The sequence below is a fragment of the Cryptomeria japonica genome, chromosome 7 (assembly GCF_030272615.1).
Source record: "Cryptomeria japonica chromosome 7, Sugi_1.0, whole genome shotgun sequence".
NCBI classification, from domain to species: domain Eukaryota; kingdom Viridiplantae; phylum Streptophyta; class Pinopsida; order Cupressales; family Cupressaceae; genus Cryptomeria; species Cryptomeria japonica.
The window spans coordinates 664,911,128-664,930,226 of record NC_081411.1 but is presented as its reverse complement, the minus strand read 5'-3'; positions in this window follow the sequence as shown (position 1 = coordinate 664,930,226).

Here is a 19,099-nt window from a genome sequence, read left to right as displayed (position 1 = left end):
AAGGTTGACATGCATGGACCCAAAAACATGAATGAAGTACTTGAAAAGTCCCTAAGGCAAGAGAGGAAGATTCAAACACTAGTAGGGTGGAACTATAATGGGAACCACTCATTTAAAAGGAAGTAGGAATTCAATGGGAACACTAACTTCAACAAAGGTCAAAGGAATAATTCTTCCAAAAGAAGGCCACCTCCTAATCAATATTAGAGGAATGGAAATAATCATAAGAAGGGCAATAATAATAGAGGCAACTATAACAGGAATGACCGGCAGAACAGGGTAACTTATCCACCCAGGGCCAATGAAACAAGGTAGGAGGGGTCCTCCAAGTGGATGCTTCATGTGTGGGGGAAACCATTTTGCTAGAGAGTGTCCCAGGATGCAAGGTCGGATTAGGGCCAATCAACCCCAACAAGGGCCCCAACAAAGGATTCATGCAGCAATTAGGAACCGAAGAGGAAGGTATTAGAATGTTCCCATGGAAACTACAAGTACACTATTTGAACAACCAATTTCAATTCTAATTGACACTGGGTCATCTAAATGTTTCATCTCACCTGAATTAGTAAGCAAATATACATTAAAATTTAATCAAATGGATTCATCATGGATGGTTCAATATGGGGATAAGGCAACTAGGGAAGTAACTAAGTGTTTGTCGAGGGCAAGGGTACAATTTCCCGAGTTTGAAACAAGGGTAGATCTCTATGTGGCACACCTAGGATTATATGATGTAATTATTGGAATGAGCTGGTTAACAAACCATCAATCTAATGTAGATTGCTATAGAAAAGTTGTTGAATGTTTGGATGATGGAGGAAAAAGGGTCAAAATCCAAGGAAAGTTTAATCCCATTAATATAGAAACCATATCAGCCATGCAATTAAAGAAGGAAAGAAGAAGGGGAGGCCTAATCTATATGGTTGAAATTGATGAAGGAAAAGAGGAAAATACCCCAACTTTTGAAAATATCCCTTTCTTAAAGGAATTCAAGGATGTATTTCCAAAAGAGTTACCCAGCTTACCCCCTAAAAGAAAGTTTGACTTTTCTATAGAAGTTCTACAGGAAGCTAAACCAATATCAAGGGCACCTTACCGAATGAACACAACTGAATTACAAGATCTCAAGATGCAATTAGAGGAACTCTTAGCTAAGGGATTAGTAAGGCCAAGTGTATCACCATGGGGAGCGCTAGTCTTGTTTCTTAAGAAGAAGGATGGAACCTTAAGACTATGCATCGACTATAGGATGTTGAATAAGGTCACAATAAAGAATAGGTATCCCTTACCTCGAATAGAGAATCTTTTTGACCAAATGAAAGGAGCAGCAATTTTCTCAAAGATAGACCTCTGGTCAAGGTACCATCAACTCAGAATTAAGGAGGAGGACATTCCGAAAACAACTTTCAGGACTAGATATGGGCATTATGAGTTCATAGGAGTTCCTTTTGGTGTAACCAACACCCGAGCTGCATTTATGAACCTAATGAATAGTGTACTCCATGACTACTTGGATAAATTTGTTTTGGTATTTCTGGATGACATATTGATTTACTCTAGGAATGAGGAGGAACATTTAGTACACCTACAAATTGTTTTGCAAAGGTTGAGAGAACATAAGTTATATGGGAAACTATCAAAATGTGCCTTCTTTGAGGAAAAGATTCACTACCTTGGGCATATAATATCTAAGGAAGGAATAGCAGTTGATCTAGATAAGATAAAGGCAATAGTAGAATGGTCGATCCCTAAAAATGTTTCAAAGGTAAGAAGCTTTATGGGGCTAGCAGGTTACTATAGGAGGTTTGTGGAAGGGTTCTCTAAAATAGCAAACCCCATCACCTCATTACAAAGGAAGGGTAAAAGGTTTGTGTGGATAGAACAAAGTGATAAGGGATTCCAAATCTTGAAGGGAAAACAAACCTCAACACCCATTCTAAAAGTACCAGATCTGAATGGACACTTCATAGTCGTAACCGATGCTTCTATTGAAGGTTTAGGAGGAGTACTTGTCCAAGATGAAGGGGTAATAGAGTTAACAGGGATTGTGCATGCCCTATAGAAATGGAGACACTTCTTACTAGGGAAGCCCTTCGAGTTAAAGTCAAATAACCAAGGACTAAAATACATCTTTATACAACCCCACTTAAATGCCATACAAAGAAGGTGTTTAGAGTTTCTAAGTGAATATGATTTTGAAATTGAATATATTAAGGGGAAGGAAAATAGGGTGGCAGATGCTTTGAGTAGGAGGAGACACTTGATGACTATAGCAACATTCAAAACTTCTTTCAAAAGGCAAGTAATGGATGAGCAGGGTCACGACGCATGGTATGAGCAAGTCAAATTGACATTAGAACATGATCCAACTGATCCTAAGATTAAAGGGTATACATTAGACGAAGATGAGTTGCTCAGATACAATAATAGAATCTATATTCCTAATTCAGAAGACTTAAGGGAAGTAGTCTTGTCTGAGGCTCACAATGCCCCTTATTCAAGGCACCCAGGAGTTAACAAACTTTATGCAGACCTAAAGAAGTTATACTTTTGGCAAGGGATGAAGAATGACATAGTCAAATATGTGGCTAAATGTTTGGAGTGTCAAAGAGTAAAGGCAACACATAGACATCCAGCTAGATTATTACAGTTACACGATGTACCTCAACACAAGTGGCAATTTATTAGCATGGATTTTGTGCAAGGGTTACCCATGTCACCTTCTAGGCATGATACAATAATGGTGGTAATTGATAAACTCACTAAGGTGGCACACTTTATACCAGGGAACCTAATAGATGATGCACCTACCTTGGCTAGGCATTTTGTTAAGGAAATATTTATGTTGCATGGAATACTAGAGAAAATCATATCAGATAGAGATGCTAGATTCACTTCAAGGTTTTGGACCACTCTTCAATCAGCTCTGGGAACTCAACTAAATTTTAGCACTACATACCATCTTGAAATCGACGGTCAAATAGAAAGGACAAATTAGGTTATGGAAGACCTACTTCGCATGTACTGCATGGACCAACAGAAGAAATGGGAAGAGTACCTACCTCTGGTAGAATTTTTTTACAATAATACATGTCAAACATCTTTGGGAATGGCACCTTTTGAAGCATTTTATGGTAGACCATGTAGAACACCTTTGAGTTGGGATAGTCTTGAAGATAGAGTAATTGTTGGACCAGATATGTTGAAAGAAATGGAAAGGAAAACTAAGGAAATTAGGCAGAGATTGAAGGAAGCCTTGGATAGGCAGAAGAGTTATGTAGACAAAATAGGACACCAAGGGAGTTTGAGGTGGGAGACAAAGTCTCCCTAAGGGTTAGGCCACACAAGAGTTCCATAAGGTTTGGGAAAAAGACCAAGCTTGCAACTCATTATGTTGTGCCTTTTGAAATATTGGGAAGGATTAATCTAGTTGCATACCGGTTGGCCTTACCTCCATAGTTGAGCTGAATCCATGATGTCTTCTATGTATATCTTCTTAAAAAGTATGTACCTGATGAGAGACACATTTTGAATTGGGATGCTTTATAGGTCCAAGAAATGGGAGGAATAATGATAGAGCCATTCAAAATCTTGGAGAGGCGCTAGTGCCAATTGCGCAATAGAGAGGTTGATCAATGCAAAGTACAATGGAACCAGTATGATGAAAAGAATTCCACGAGGGAAGATACTAAGGAAATGCAGCAGTTGTTTCCCTTTTTGTTTTAATCATGAACTATAGACTTTTTTTTTTTAGATGCATTGAATAAGTGCATCAGGACGATGCACAAATTAAGGGGAGGAGGATGTCACAACCCTCCTTTATCACTTTTTGATTTAAGTACAATTCTATTATATTTTGGTTAAGCTATTTAAAATGATTGAATAAATGTTATAAAAGAATAAAAAATGAATACGCACACACACACTTGGAGAATATAATTATTTTTATCTATTTATTTATTTTCCACTCCCAATTATGGCACATGTTGTAGGAAGAATAAGAAGCTTCTAGAGGAATCTCCACCACTTTGCATGTAACTCTCCCACTAAGTTTAATCAATTTGCATGAGTCCAATATTGGAAAAGAATCTCCTTTTTAATTAAATTTTCTAGATAGTGGAAAGGAGGGATTTTTCTTATAAAATGATATGCAAGTTTCAAAGAAGGGAGTTGATTATGTTTTGAAGAAAATTTCCCAAGTTTGTAGTAGTAGGATCTTCTTTGGTAGTCTCATTTTCCTTGCAGGATTCTAAGTTATTGTTTGGAAGATTCCTCTCAAAGTTGCAAGGAAGGATCTAAGGAGGATTCAACACCAAACTTCAATAAGCCAGGTTCTCTTTTTGTTATTTCACATTCACATATGAGAAAATGGTATTATCTTCCTTTATAAAATTTTAGTGGTAAATCTTTTTGGGATAATATTGAAAAAGATAGCTTCATTATTTGTTTAATTCCTTTTTTAAGAAGAAATATTAGATCTTGCTTGCATGTGAAAGATAGCTTTAATATTTGCTTAAATTTTCTTTAGAAAATATCAGATCTTGCTTTCTTCTCTCATGTCATTACTAGATTGGGAATTTAAAATGTAATTATTTTCTACATTAAAATCTTACTTCCCTGCGAACAGAAAATGCCTGATAATAAGATATAAATCACATATATTTCCTTGTGAATAATCCTCTGTGTTATTCATCCCTATGAATGGATCTTTATTCTTATTTGATTACATAATTTTTTTTATATATATTTGGTTATAAACTTCTCTTCGTGAATATTAGTTGAAATCGAGGAATATATTTCCCTGTGAATAATCCTCCGTGTTATTCATCCCTATGAATGAATCTTTACTCTCATTTGATTTCATGATTATTTTTATATGTAGAAATAAATCTCTCTATGAATAAGGAAATAAATCCCTCTCTATAAATATTAGCTCCTGAAATTCTTCCTCTGAAAGCTTTGTTTAACTCAGCATAATCATCTATTTTTCAATTATTTGTACATTGCTGGGAACGAATTAATCTCCCTGGGTTGTTTCATCTCTGTGATTAAATTGATATTCACATAAAATATTCATTTTATTATATTTATATCTCTCTTATATTGTAAATAGACTGGAAATAAAACAGAAATACACACACACACACACACACACACACACACACACACACATATATATATATATATATATGTATATATATATTTCTATTTTATTTCCAGTCTATTTACAATATAAGAGAGATATGTATATATATATATTTTATTAAATTTATATCAAACAAAAATGAACATATTAAACATTGCAAGCAATTTTAATTTTGAAATCACGTCATTTGGAATTTATGAGTATCGGGTGGTGTGCAGGCTAGTGGAGGCAGTTTAGTAACCGTCGGGGAAGTCGTACCCTCCACTTCCCCTGCAATCACTGTCACGGCAGTGGCCGCAGGTTAGTGGAGGGGACCACGGGGTCCCCTCACCACTACGGACCTGCTTCCATAGTACCCGTAGTGGTGATAGGACCCATGGGTCCCACTCCCACTTCCTCCCTTTTCATCTCTTTTTTTTTTCTTCTTAAATGCCATTTCAATTAAATTCATGGCAATTTGTATAATGTTATTTTTTTTTTGATATATAAATTTTAGTTTAATAAAAAATTTATAACTTAGGTAAATTTTTAGATTTATAATTTTAGCAAATTTATAAATTGTAAATTAAATTATACCTTCTTAAGATCCACTTAGCAATTTATCCATGTCAATATGATTTGAAGCTAAATTCTATTTTTGGGACTAGTGACTTTATAGGTGATATTCTTGCATGTAACTTACACTACCTTTGCCTTATGCAAATTCCTTACATTGAATACATTTATTGGCGTTTCCATCTCCATGCAAGTTACACGTTTAATTATTATTATGCAAGTTTCCTAATTGTTATTATTATGCAAGTTATAATTCAAGTTTTGAATAATAAATAATTTTAGTTATGGTTTTTATTCCATGTAATTCATCAAGTAGTTAATTCAATTAATTGAGCTTTGCAATATCTAATTATACACGTTCAATTCATAATTATTTTCAAAGCATGATGTTTATCATAAGTTAGAAAATTAAATAAAGGAAGTTGGAAAACCAAAACCTAGCAGCGTTCGGTATATATAGTGCCTCTAGGTCACGCTTACGGGTAATGTCATTGTGTTGAACTACTGCACTTAACACCTAATAAAGATGCATCAAAGACATTTGTGGCATCGTCCCTATAAATTGTCGGAGAGTAATAAGGGACACTTGGAAGTTAAAATCCAAGGGGCGGGTAATCCCTCTTGGATCGATAATCTATCAAGATAATCCTTAAATGATTTTACATCCGTTGAGTTAAACCATAGTAAACCCCCTTTAGGGTTGATTAAGTAAAATGCTTTTATGAAATTGATTTAATCTTGAAGAGATATTGATGATTGAAAATTTGGTCAAGGGTGACACTTATGATAGGTGTTAGGATGTAGTTGTTTTAGGCCACAAACAATAGGCCATCTTGAGCCTTTGTTTAAGTGCTACCACCATGGGTAGCAACCGCAGAGAAACTGTCTGGGGCATTGACCCTAGAAAGGGTTGTGTACCCACAAATCAGTTTACATCAAACCATAGAGTAGAAAAATAGAACTACATACTTTACACCTTGATCCCGTGCCGAAGCGGGTATGTAGGCAGTCTTGGGATGGAGTTGTCCCTCGTACTCATGCATTCGTGGGTGGGGTCTAGGCTTGGTAAGGAAGGATTGAGTAGAACCCTAATTTGAAAGATAATTAAAATGGGAAAAGTAATTCAATGCATACTCGGAAGGAATCTCGTATGGTTTCGCTTGACTTCCTGAAGCTTTAAGCCAAATTCTGAGGCGAAATTCAAGCTTGCATTATGTTATTTAATTACTCCTAAGGACGGCAACCTTAGTGCACTTATGTTAGAAGAGTGTAGTACTTAGTGAGTGGCTTAGGACCTAAATGGTCTCGATAAGTCTAAGTCTCTGGCCAAAGCACCTCCTATCCCGATTGGATAGATGCCTACCCCATATGGGTAGATGCCTATCCTATATTGGATAGATGAAATCTTATGTCCCGTATGGACCGATGCCTAACTCGTATGGTTAGATGCTCATCCTGGATGGATGAATGCCTAATCCAAATGGATGGATGCCCAGAGTATGCAATTGAATCAAACACAATGATTAAATTAAACAAAAAAAAAAAAATTGGTCAATTTTGTTGGGTTAATTAAGGTGGGTTATTACAGGAATACCCTACGAAACTTTTCAAGCTTCAAATAGGAGGCCTTTATATGGTACCCACCAAGAAGAATGATAAACATGTGAGGAAACCAACATTTTAGAACACACCTAAAATTTTCCTACTAGTGAGAGAGGCTTAATGATCTAGTAGACTAACTTTTAATTCTATAAATAATTACTTATCATAACAAGGATGATGAAGCTTGAAATTAAAAAGAACGGGAATGAAGCTCCCAAGTCTCAACCCTGTCATATAAGCCTTAACATGTACATTTAAAACCCCATACATGATTTTAATTCAAAAAACTCGATCGATTTTTTTTTGTGTAATGAAACCATAAGTGTTCTTTTGACTTAAAATATCACACACACACACACACGTGTGTGTGTGTGTGTGTGTGTGTGTGTGTGTATGTATATGTATATGTATATGTATATGTATATGTATATGTATATGTATATGTATATGTATATGTATATGTATATATATATATATATATATATATATATATATATATATATTGTTGGATATTGTTGAGAAGTTTGCTGGAATAATGTGTTGTCATTGATGTCAACATATTCCTTTGTGTGTTCCAGTGTTGCAGTCAGATTAAATGAGTTGGTTTGGCCAGTGTGTTGTAGATGAGTTGTTGTGGATTAAAGGGTTTTGAGATAAGTATCTCTAGTTGATTCAGCCAAAGTTTCAGAGGTCTGCATGGTGATTTGATCGAGTTATGAAATCCAGTATTGTGGTTAGTTTTTCTGTTGTTTAATGTTGATCAATGTTTTGGATTTTGCTCTATGTTACAATATCTTGGTTTGCAAATTTTGCAAAGTGTTCAAGATATTCATATGTATCCTCAATTCATATGGTTTTTGATTTGGAGGTTCGCAAGTGAATCTTTCAGTTTGATAGTCAGTATAGTTGGTGTTCTTGAGGTTTCATATGATGGTGATGTTGCAATTGTTGTTGTGGTAATTCATGATGCTTGTGCATGTTTATAGATCATGTCCTATCCATGTTGATGGTCCGCATTGATTGTTGTGCTCATTCTGGATGATTTCTCTGGTATATTCATGTTATGCGACATTCTTAGCCAACTAGATGATTGTAGCATGTTGTGGATGTTTGAGACATAAATTATTGGAGGTGTTTCATTTTCAAGGTGGTGATTTAGGTCCATACTATCTCTTAGCCGACATTGTTTTGGTCGGCATGTTATGTTGTAGCATGTGTGGTTATATTCTTGTAATTTGTGATGTGTGTTGAGCCAACCTTGAAATATAGGTTGATGATTTGTATAAATATATGTAATAATCATGTGAGAGATGTGTCTGCATCAGGAATGTGTGTGATTAGATAAATGTGAAAACAAATGTTTTGATATTTCAAAAGTGTGGCAAAGTAGATCAAATTGTGTACTTAACCGAAACTATGACCAAGCATGAGGAGATGCTATTCTACCAGTTCATGGTCCTTCAGATGTAATCCGAATGTTTTTTTAAGGCAGTGATCCTTCCCAGGGTTGTAGCCCTTTGTTGTTTTTAAGTAGTGAGCTCTAGGTAGTGTTCTTGAATGCATGTGCATTCCCCATTGTAATATTTCTATATTTCTAACAAAGTATATTAATATTGTGGGTTTCAACCCCACCATGGTTTTTCCACGTCAAAAATATTGGTATTATGTGTGCTATTGATGTGGTGTTGATTTGTGCTTTCATTATTATTTATCAGATCTGAAATTGTGTTTGAGTTAAGTAAAGTTTGTGCAAAAACTAATTCACCCCCCCCCCCCCCCTCTCATTTTGCTACCTTGTTGCCAATAATTGGTATCAAAGGTAGATCCTTCAAAAAAATCTTGGCCATTTGAGGTGATTCGGGATGACAACCTATGCTTACAAGAAGGATAGTCCGAGATTTGACCAGAACAAATTACACTCTTTGTAAAAACTAGATGGAATGTCACTTGAGATGCATCGGTGAAGATTATTGGAAGATTACTAAGACTATATAATGTTCCTCTAAATGGTCCTACAACTCTGGATGAGATAAAGGAAGTTGAATTCAATATTAGAGCTAAGGAAGAATTGTTGAGTGCCTTGACTAATTTTAAAATAACTAATGTGATGGATTTGCAGACTGCTCATGAGATTTGGAAGAAGCTAGAGACTTTGTATGAAGGTGATAGTCATGTGAAAATTGCCAAGTTGCAGAGTTTTAAGGGAAAGTATGAGATGTTGAAGATGGGAAAAGATGAGAACATTACTTATTTTATGCAGAAAGTGAATGAGCTTGTGTTGAATATCAGATGTGTCGGTGGAGTATTGGATGAATCAGAGATTGTAGATAAAGTGTTGAGATCCTTGCCTCCTACTTACAAGCACAAGGTTGTTGCTATTAAGGAGATCCAGAGTGTTACAAATGTGACCAGAGACATGATAATTCGAAAGATTATTGCCTTTGAGTTGAGAGAATTTTGTAAAACTCTTCCTAATTCAAAATGTGCATTCAAAGCTACTATTTTTGGGAAGTAGAAATATGATCCGATAGAAATTTCTACAAGGGTTCCCAGATATCAGAAGGAGATGAGAGATCTTGAAGAAGAAGAAAGAGAGCTTGAGGAGCTTGAAGCCCTGATTGCCAAAAGATTTCCTAAAGGAGCCAATAAGTATGAAGGAAAGTTGCCTCTTAAATGTTTTTCATGTAATAAGATAGGACATTTTTCCTTAAGGTGTCTGGAAAGAGTTCCTAAGTCCAAACCATATAAGCCTAAATATCCAAAGAAATGTTATTATGTTGTTGATGAAGGTATGATAGATGATGAATCTGAAAAGGGAAATTTGAGAGATGAATGGGTGTTCATTGCTATCAAGGAAGATGATCTGGTGACTACTAATTCTACTAGCTACATTAATGAGGAGAAAGATTTGGTTGCTAAAGTTGAAGAGAAAGATGAATGGGTTATTGATAGTGGCTTCTCTCATCATATGCTAGGTCATAAGAGTAATTTTATGAGTATGGAAAAGTATGATGGCGGTGTAGTAATATTTGGTGATGACACAACGGGTATAATCCATGGTAGAGGTTCCATTTGTCTTGATGGTAAGCATAACAATGATGATGCCTTATATGTAGAAGGTCTAAATCATAATCTTTTGAGTGTTGGACAAATGATTGACAAGGGATATAATTTGCAATTCAAGAATGGAAAGTGTAAGATCTTGAGTGGTTCCAAGATTGAGATTGCATCAAGTACAAAGACTAAAGTGTTAGGCCCAATGTGGAAAGCTAATGTACTGAGAGGGGAGGGGTGAATCAGTACTTCAAAACTTTTCTTCAATAATAACTTTACTGTTATGCATAAACCGAATAGTGCAATAACATAATATAAAGCTAAAACAAATAGATAACAATCATACATGATTCACTCCATAACACATATATTTTGGTTATGCAGAAACTCTTGGTTAGAGAGAAAAACTGCGGTGGGGATGGCACCCACAACTTCACTACTGCAATAATAAAGAGTGCTCAGTTAGAGCTACATGTTTAGCTATTTCTGATAGCTTACCCTATTAGGAGTAACAAGATCTATTAGATCTACCTTGCTAAATGATTTTACAACACTTAAACTAAATGTTGCACCTAGTTAGAGGCTTTACAATTTATAGACTTGATTAGAGTCTTTTACCCTGTTAAAGGTTTCTCTTCAATTTCAAAATATTACAATAAATCATTACAAATATCTACAACTTTACATCTGGAATGTTATAGAATATTCTATGTTCTTAGAATAGATTACCTTGCTTATAACATACCTCGGTAACCCATATATTAACTCGGTAAACCCTTCTGTTTACTCTATTCTTTGACTGTTCTCTGAAATCCTTCTCGGTGACCTTTATGTCTCTATAACAGTCTTCTTACACTCATGCACACTCCTTTTTAATTCTTAACTCATGTTGTATAAATAGATCTCTTATGTCGGTGATCCATTCATTGCTTCAATCTTACAAACATGTTTTATCGAATGAATAACCATGCAAAATATTTCACTGGTTAGATGACCTCAAAATCATACACAATCTTTAAGTGCAATTTCCAATGTGATAATGGTTAGATGTTCCTCGATCTTGTAACATGTTTTCATATGTATGTCCAGGTTCAATGAATCTGGTAACATGTTTCACTCGGTGTATAACAACTTGGTGTGTCATCTTTCCTGCTCGGTAGACATGAAATGATACTTGGTAAACAGTTTGATGTAAACTACGTTCTGAGACTACTTTCTTCAATAACCGACTGGACTATGCATATCGACTGAATATCTCGGTAGTAGTAACCAACTAGAGTATATAGAATAACTTTGAACATAAAACTAATGGCAACTTGATAAGTAGTTACAATCTCCCCTTTTGACATTAGTTGAGATGTTTAACAAAAGCTACTTTCAAAGTTATAACTCAATAATCTATATACTTGCAAAATTTGACTATACTAACAGTATATATAATAGTCAATGAAAATATACTCCCCTTATCGATATACTTGTACAAAACTCTGATTTTGCATGCTCGGTGATCTGTTCTGTGTGCTGCTCTTGTTCTTTGCTTATTGTCCAGTTCACTGCTCGGTACACTGCTCTTGAATACTCTGCTTGCTCTGCTCAGTATACTCCCCCTGTATACTATACTCCTTTTGTTTAATACTTTGAATACTACACTCCCCCAATACTGTATCACTCCCCTAATACTATACCATATCACTCCCCCTTTTTGACAAACATCAAAACTTAATTACCATTCGGGGGTGGTAACTGGTCAAAAATGGATTTGTACTTGGTCTGTGCTTCAGTGAGAGTGACAGAGAGTGCAATCTTTACACTATCCATTAAAAAATTGTGTGCTTGAATATCAGCCAATAAGGATATTAAGCCATCTAGAGTGCTTCCCTCTTGTGTAGTAGATAAGGAGGTGGCTCAGTTGATCTATTCTTGGACAGATGAAAGATGAGGAAGGAATAATGTCTAAAGTGTCATTATGTCCATCCTAATCTTATGTTCTTCATTTCTTAGGTCCAATTGTTGAGCCATGAGCTGTTGTAACCTTGTATAGAAATTTTGAACTGAATTTGGCTCTATGGTCAACTTGTTTGAGAGATCGGTGATCTCTTTCTCAATTGCCTCTTTTTTATTCTTAATGTCTTTAATGAATAAAGAAAATGTGTAGAGTTTATGAAATAAATAAAGAATGTGCTTGAGTTGAGGAGTCAACTCAGTAATAAATTTGACAAGTTTAACTTTGCCAATAGCTATAGCTTGCTGTACCTCATCTATCATTTTTGCAGTGAGCTCTTTGTTTTTTAGCTTGCTCAAATACTCCGATGCATCTACTCCAGATGTCTCTATCTTTGTTAGGAGTTCATCCAGTTGAATGTGGATGGTTGCATCTGTTGACACTGTAGCTTCAGGTAGCATATATATTAAGAGTGCTTTCACCTTCTGAAGTACCTTATTTTTCTTTTGAATTGCCATTTGCTTCTCTTGTTCGGCCTTTGCTTTGCATAGTTCACCAAAATCAATGAGTGCTTGCCCCTTTAATTTTGATATATCTATATTGGGAAACACTATTGGTTTTGAAAAATCAACTTTAAAACTATTCTTTTTCATCTTATTTTCTTTACCTTTTACCGGTGGAACTAAGACAATGGCTTGTGAGGCTTGATGACCCTCGGTAGGTTGCTCGGTAGAGGCAACACTTTGATCGGTTTCTTTAGCCTCTATAGAGTCCTTTGGTGTCTCGATACTTGGTGTCTCGGTTGAAACATTCTTAGTGCTAGAAGGTGCTTGAGATGTTTGTTCTTGAGTAGTACCTTCTCTTGTTGTAGACTTGTGGCCTTTGATGCCTTGCTCCATGTCCTGAGGGGTTTCGGTTGAGACAGGTTGTTTGACTGGTTGATAAGGCTGAACTTGTTCCAAGACTGATTCACTAGATACATGTTTTGCATATGCATTGCCTTCTATCATTTCCTATTGTGGTGCCTCTGTATCCATGACATCTTCATCTATTTGAATGGTGTCAACAGGGTCTTGCTTGGTAACATCAAGATCTTGCTCGGTGACATCAACAATTTCAACTGTAGCTTGCTCACCAACATCCTTGATTTTAAATATTTCCTGCCACTTTGCTTTTGTCTCATTTTCCACTTCAATATACAACTCATTCATTAGTTTTAAGGCTCTTTGTTTGACAAGAAACTTTGAGTTGTAGGTTGTCAAATGTTCTATTATTTCAGCTACTGACATGTCAGGAAAGAGATTATCTAGACTTCTTTCTCTAATCTATTTCTCTAAGTCCATTGCATACTTCAACCTATTATCAATATGCAAATAAAGTTCATTTGGAAGTGACTTAGCTAGTTCCAATGGAGCTAACCAGAATTTTAGAAGTGTGCAAATGACAACTTTTTCAATTTGTCTCTTCTCATCATTATTTCTGGTTTCATATTTAACATATCTAAATGATCCAAATCCTCCATATTCTTTTAGATTAGCATAGAAGTTTTCAACACTATGTACACTTACCTTCTTGCTTTTGACAATCTGAAATTTGTTTGCATCCTCTGATTTGGTATCACTAGACTCTTTTGCCAAAATGAGTCTCCGAGTAGATTTCTTGTAGGTCTCGGTTACCTTGGGAATAGTAACACTCTTTTTTTTCTTACTCGGTGAAGTTGCAGGTACTCTAGTGTTAGGTCGCTTTGGAGGTGGAGTCGGTGAGGCCTTTGATGTGTCTTGTTTCTTTCTCTTCAACACTTTTCCCTTAGGCAATTCAGTGCTCAATGTTATAGCTGCCTCTTGGGCTTCAAATTCCTCTTCGGTAATGGAAATGGTGCCTTTGATAGGTGTAGAGGAAGAGTCTTCTCTTAATTTCTCCGATAATGCCTTTATCATCTTTGTTGCCTTTCTTGTAGCTTTGGGTACTACAATTCTCATTTTTACTTTTTCCTTTACTTCCTCATAGGTTCCATACCTCAGCTCAATAGCATGTCTCAGTAATGTAAGAAATGCATCAATTTGTTGTTGTGTGATGTCAAAGTCAATCTCGTAACCCATCGGTGACAAATATTGAGTTCTTGGTTCCATAGCATTCACATAACAGTAATCAGTGTCAACTTCAAAACATATGTCATTTTTGTATTTCTCCACTAGCTGGGGTGGAATCTGGTACCTGATATGCATTTTCTCTTGGAACTTACTGAAGTACTCATCCATTATATCATTGAAATTATCCCCTAACTTCTTAATTAAGTCATTGATATGATGGGTGATTGGTCGGTGTAGTTCCCAAACAACTTTACCGATTGATGGAAAGAATTTTTCAAAATAGAAAAACATGCATACAAGTAATGATCCAAACTTTAGTGTATTAGCCGAGTTGTTCTTCTTCGGCTTCCTGATGGTGTTCAGATTCTCAAATAGGTTCTTCAACAATACCTCACATAGATCAATTTTCATTCCCTTTTTCACAATTTTGTATGCTAGGTCTACTGCTGCACAGGGTACACTATTTTCCCTTGCTGATTGGAAGAAATAGTAACCTATTACTCTTATGGCAAATTTTAGTTCTTCATCTATGACATTGTTCAATTTTAATCCTCTGCAATCTAATTCCACTCCGGTTAAACTGATCAATTCCTTCTGTGATATCATCTTTTGGGCTTGGGCATGATCATAAATAGGGTAACCGATAATTAGATGAATGATTTCCTTGGTAATCTTAAATGGTTTCTCTTCTAGCCACATGAAATCATTGTGAACTCTGCTCAGAACAAACTTGACCCACTGGGGTTTGAACACACGAGGATAGGTTAGGGCTTCAGTCAATCCCTTGACCTTGATGTGCTCATACTTGCTATTTAATTTACCATCTATGCATAATTCATCATAGATGTTTTTAATTTCAACATGACCGAGTTCTTCAACACAACATTTGGTGAAGAATCTCACATCCTTGACTAACAACACTCTATCCGGGATGAGTGAAAAATCAGTTTTGTCATTCGGTTCAGATGCAACTTTGGGAGTCAAAGAGTATTTTAGTGAGGGCTTCTCTACATTCTTGACAACAATGGGATCTTGGATCTTAGGCACCATTTTAGATTTCAGATAAAAGCTAACAAAGGATCCTTAGGGTTTCAAGATTTCAAACGGCAGACGCTTCACACTTAGCAAATAATAGCAACTAGATAAGATTGGTAAACCAACTTAACAATGCATTGAGATTGATGTAAATACCTTGAATTTTCTTTGTAGGAGGTTTGATCGCCTTAGATTCGCTTTTCTCTGCTCTCTCGAAAACTTCATGAGTTGAAAATGACCGCAAAAATGTTTTTAAGTACACAATATGCCTTATCGGGCTCCGTACAAGTTAGGTCAAAAACATTAAATGCACTTGGTTCCACTAAACTTTCTTTCCTTTTTCCACTTTAACCAAGTAACCAAACTTCCTTCATTCATCGACTTGACAGGCTTCCTGTAAAATACTTCAAAAGATTTTGATAGAATTTCAAACTTACTATTACATCTTAATTATGCAGATTTGAATTAAGTACATGATAAAATAGGAACTTTTAAGATTTAACCTTGATAGAATGTAGTCCCTTCATACCTTTACCGATTAATTTGGAATAGGAGCACCTAACTCGGTAGGTAAGGTGCTTTCTTCATTTGACACAATTTCCTTCTTTTTCCAAATCATCTTTAATTTATCTTTTATTTCTTCAATGTCTTTTCTAGGTTGATCTCTGCAATCTCTAGCTAAGTGTCCAACTTTGTGACAATAAAAACATGTCATAACAGGATTTCTCCATGATCTTCAGTTGTACATCCCAAACCTTATAAAACAGTTGGCACTCATATGTCCATATCTTCCACAACATTCACACCATATCCTTGTATTGTAATCCCATGGTACTGCAGAATATTGTTGGGAAGGATTTTGTGTGAGTTTGGTAACCTCTAGCATTTGCTCGGTGTGCATACCATATATAGTTCTTTTGCTTAAACCAACACTTCTCGGTACTATGTCCATATCTATTGCAGTTTTTACAAAACCCTTTGAATTTTGCCTTCTGATAATTGTTTACAGACTTTGTCCTACATTGTTTAGATGTGTGACCATATTTATTGCAATTGTAACAATAACCGTTGGACTTAGTGACATTTGGTTGCTTACCTTTTCTGATTTGGCACAAGTTGGCCGTGTGACCTTCATTTCCACAGTAGTTGCAAATAAGATTCTTTCTTTTGATGTTGTTCTTCTTTCCAACTTGCTTTGATGATTCTCCTCTCTCGGTAGAATGAATTCCCTTTTTGGTAGAGTATTTTCCTTTGTAACCGAGTCCTGCATCTTTGTTGGGTCTTCTTGTATTCAGTTGCTCATCCAACATCTTTGATGCTTCATAACTCTTCTTCAGTGTTTCTTTTGATTTCTTCTCTATTTCAAGTTCATCGATCAACCTTGATACTTCAAGTTTCAATGCTTGATTCTCATCATCCTTCAGAATTGCTTCATGATGTGCATAACCTAGTTGATTTGACAGATTTTGTTGAATTCCAGTCAACCTTGTGATTTCATCATTCTTATTAGATACTAAGACTTCAAGTTGTTGTTTCTCTCTTTGTAGGTCTCTTATTTTATCCTCGGTTGTCCTTAATGCATCAAGATTTTCAGTCCTCTATGTGCTGAAATGTTCATGTTCTCTTTTCATTGCTTTTAGTTGATCAGCCAGTGCTTTGCTCTTTTCTTTCAATACTCCAATCATTTCTTCAGTTTCTTCAGACATACTGTTCTCAGATGATGTCTCAATTTGTTCCACTAACTCTTGAGAGTCCTACAAATCATCAAATAATCTTCTTCTTACTTTTAGAGATTTTTGCATTTGCCTTTGCATGTCTGCAATCACTTGATTAGCATGATCCAGCTCTTCTTGCAGATACACAATCCTCCTAGATTGTTTATAGCCTTCCATTGATAAGATCTTTCTCTTTAGGAAGTTAAACCCTTTTCCAAGATTGAAGCTTTGATACCAATTGTTAGGCCCAATGTGGAAAGCTAATGTACTGAGAGGGGAGGGGTGAATCAGTAATTCAAAACTTTTCTTCAATCATAACTTTACTGTTATGCATAAACTGAATAGTGCAGTTGTTGGCATTTTTTATGTTTATGTTGTGATTGTCATTGATGGACACACACTTGTATTGAGATCCCCTTTATATGTATGAGCTAGAGCTCAACCGGTATTTGTTTCAACCAGTATGTTGTATTCTAGTCTTTAGACTATTGGTGATTTTGCAGAATCTGTTTCTCGGTCTAAAGCAGCATGTCGATCCCAAGCGGTTCGTAGATCTCAAGCAGTACAAGGAAGCAAAGTGGTATAACACATTCTTACCAGTCTTCATTTTTGTCAAACTGGCAACTGGTATTTTGTATGAACTAGTAATACTCTATGATGAGTTACCAACCGGCATTTTGTGATGAGTTACCAATCCACTGATTGATTGACAGTGCCGACACACTAACGGTGCTTTTTGTGTCGTGTTACTAAGTATGTCTAGATTCATTGAACCTAGGAAATTGTAATGTAATCCTATTGGACCGACATGAAATCAGATTCCTTTAAAAGGACATCATGTCTAGGGTTTTAACTTGTTGCTAAAAGGGTTTATGTTGTGACTAGGGTTTAAGGTGGTTGTTGAGTTGTTGTAAGAGTGATCTTATCTGAGAAGATCAAGTTGTAACTAAGAGAGAGATAGAGAAGACTAAAGAAATGCTGGAATGCATTAGCAGTGAGCTATACTAGATCTAACCAAGCAGTTTGTGCTATTAGATAGATCAAACACTTGTTGATTACTCACATCTTTGACAAGTCTGTAGCCCTTAACCGGGTATGCCCAAAAGCCTATTGTAAAATCCTCTAACAAGGTAGTCTTTAATCAGACTTATCTCCTAATAGAGATTGAGATTCCTAACAGGATCTATTTTGGTGAAGAACATTGTAAGACCTTAACCGGTCTAGTTTCTATCCTGTAGATAGTGACTTGTGAGTTCCATCTCACCATGGTTTTTCCCATTTAGGTTTCCACATCAAATATCTTGTGTTATGGTTGTATTGCTTTTGTGGGTGAATGCTTTATTTGCATTTTGGTTTGCATGTGTGATAATCAGTCTGTCTATTAAACTATTTTACTGATTTATCTTCAGACTATTTAAGTGTCTAAGTACAGAGATTTTTGGCATACTAATTCACCCCCCGCCCCCCCCCTCTTAGTATTCATCAATTGGTATTGGAGCCTACCTTTCTATAAGTTTAACCACTTAGAAAGAGATATGGGGGAATACACCTTGAGGGAACTTACTCAATAGCTCACTCAGTCTGAGCAAGCCTATGATGATCTTATGGTCAAATATAAGGCATCTCAAGCAAAAAGGAGAGAACATGCAGAGAAGCTGATGGAGCTATCTGAAAAAAATTTTGAAGTTGAAGTAAATATGGAAGCCATGATTGTAGAAGTAAATAAGCCGAATGATCCAAACTCCAATATGAGAAAGGAGTTGGAAGGACTGACTATCTGGATTAGTCAAGAGCTTGAGAATCGGAGGAAACCTGAAGATCTGGTAAAGGACAGAGATCATGAGATCTCCAAGTTGAAACAAGAGATTAGTGCACTGACTGCTCACCTTCATGAGAGCAGAATGGAAAAACAAGGAGTACAAGATGAACTGAACATAGCCATCTCTGAAAATGCAAGCCT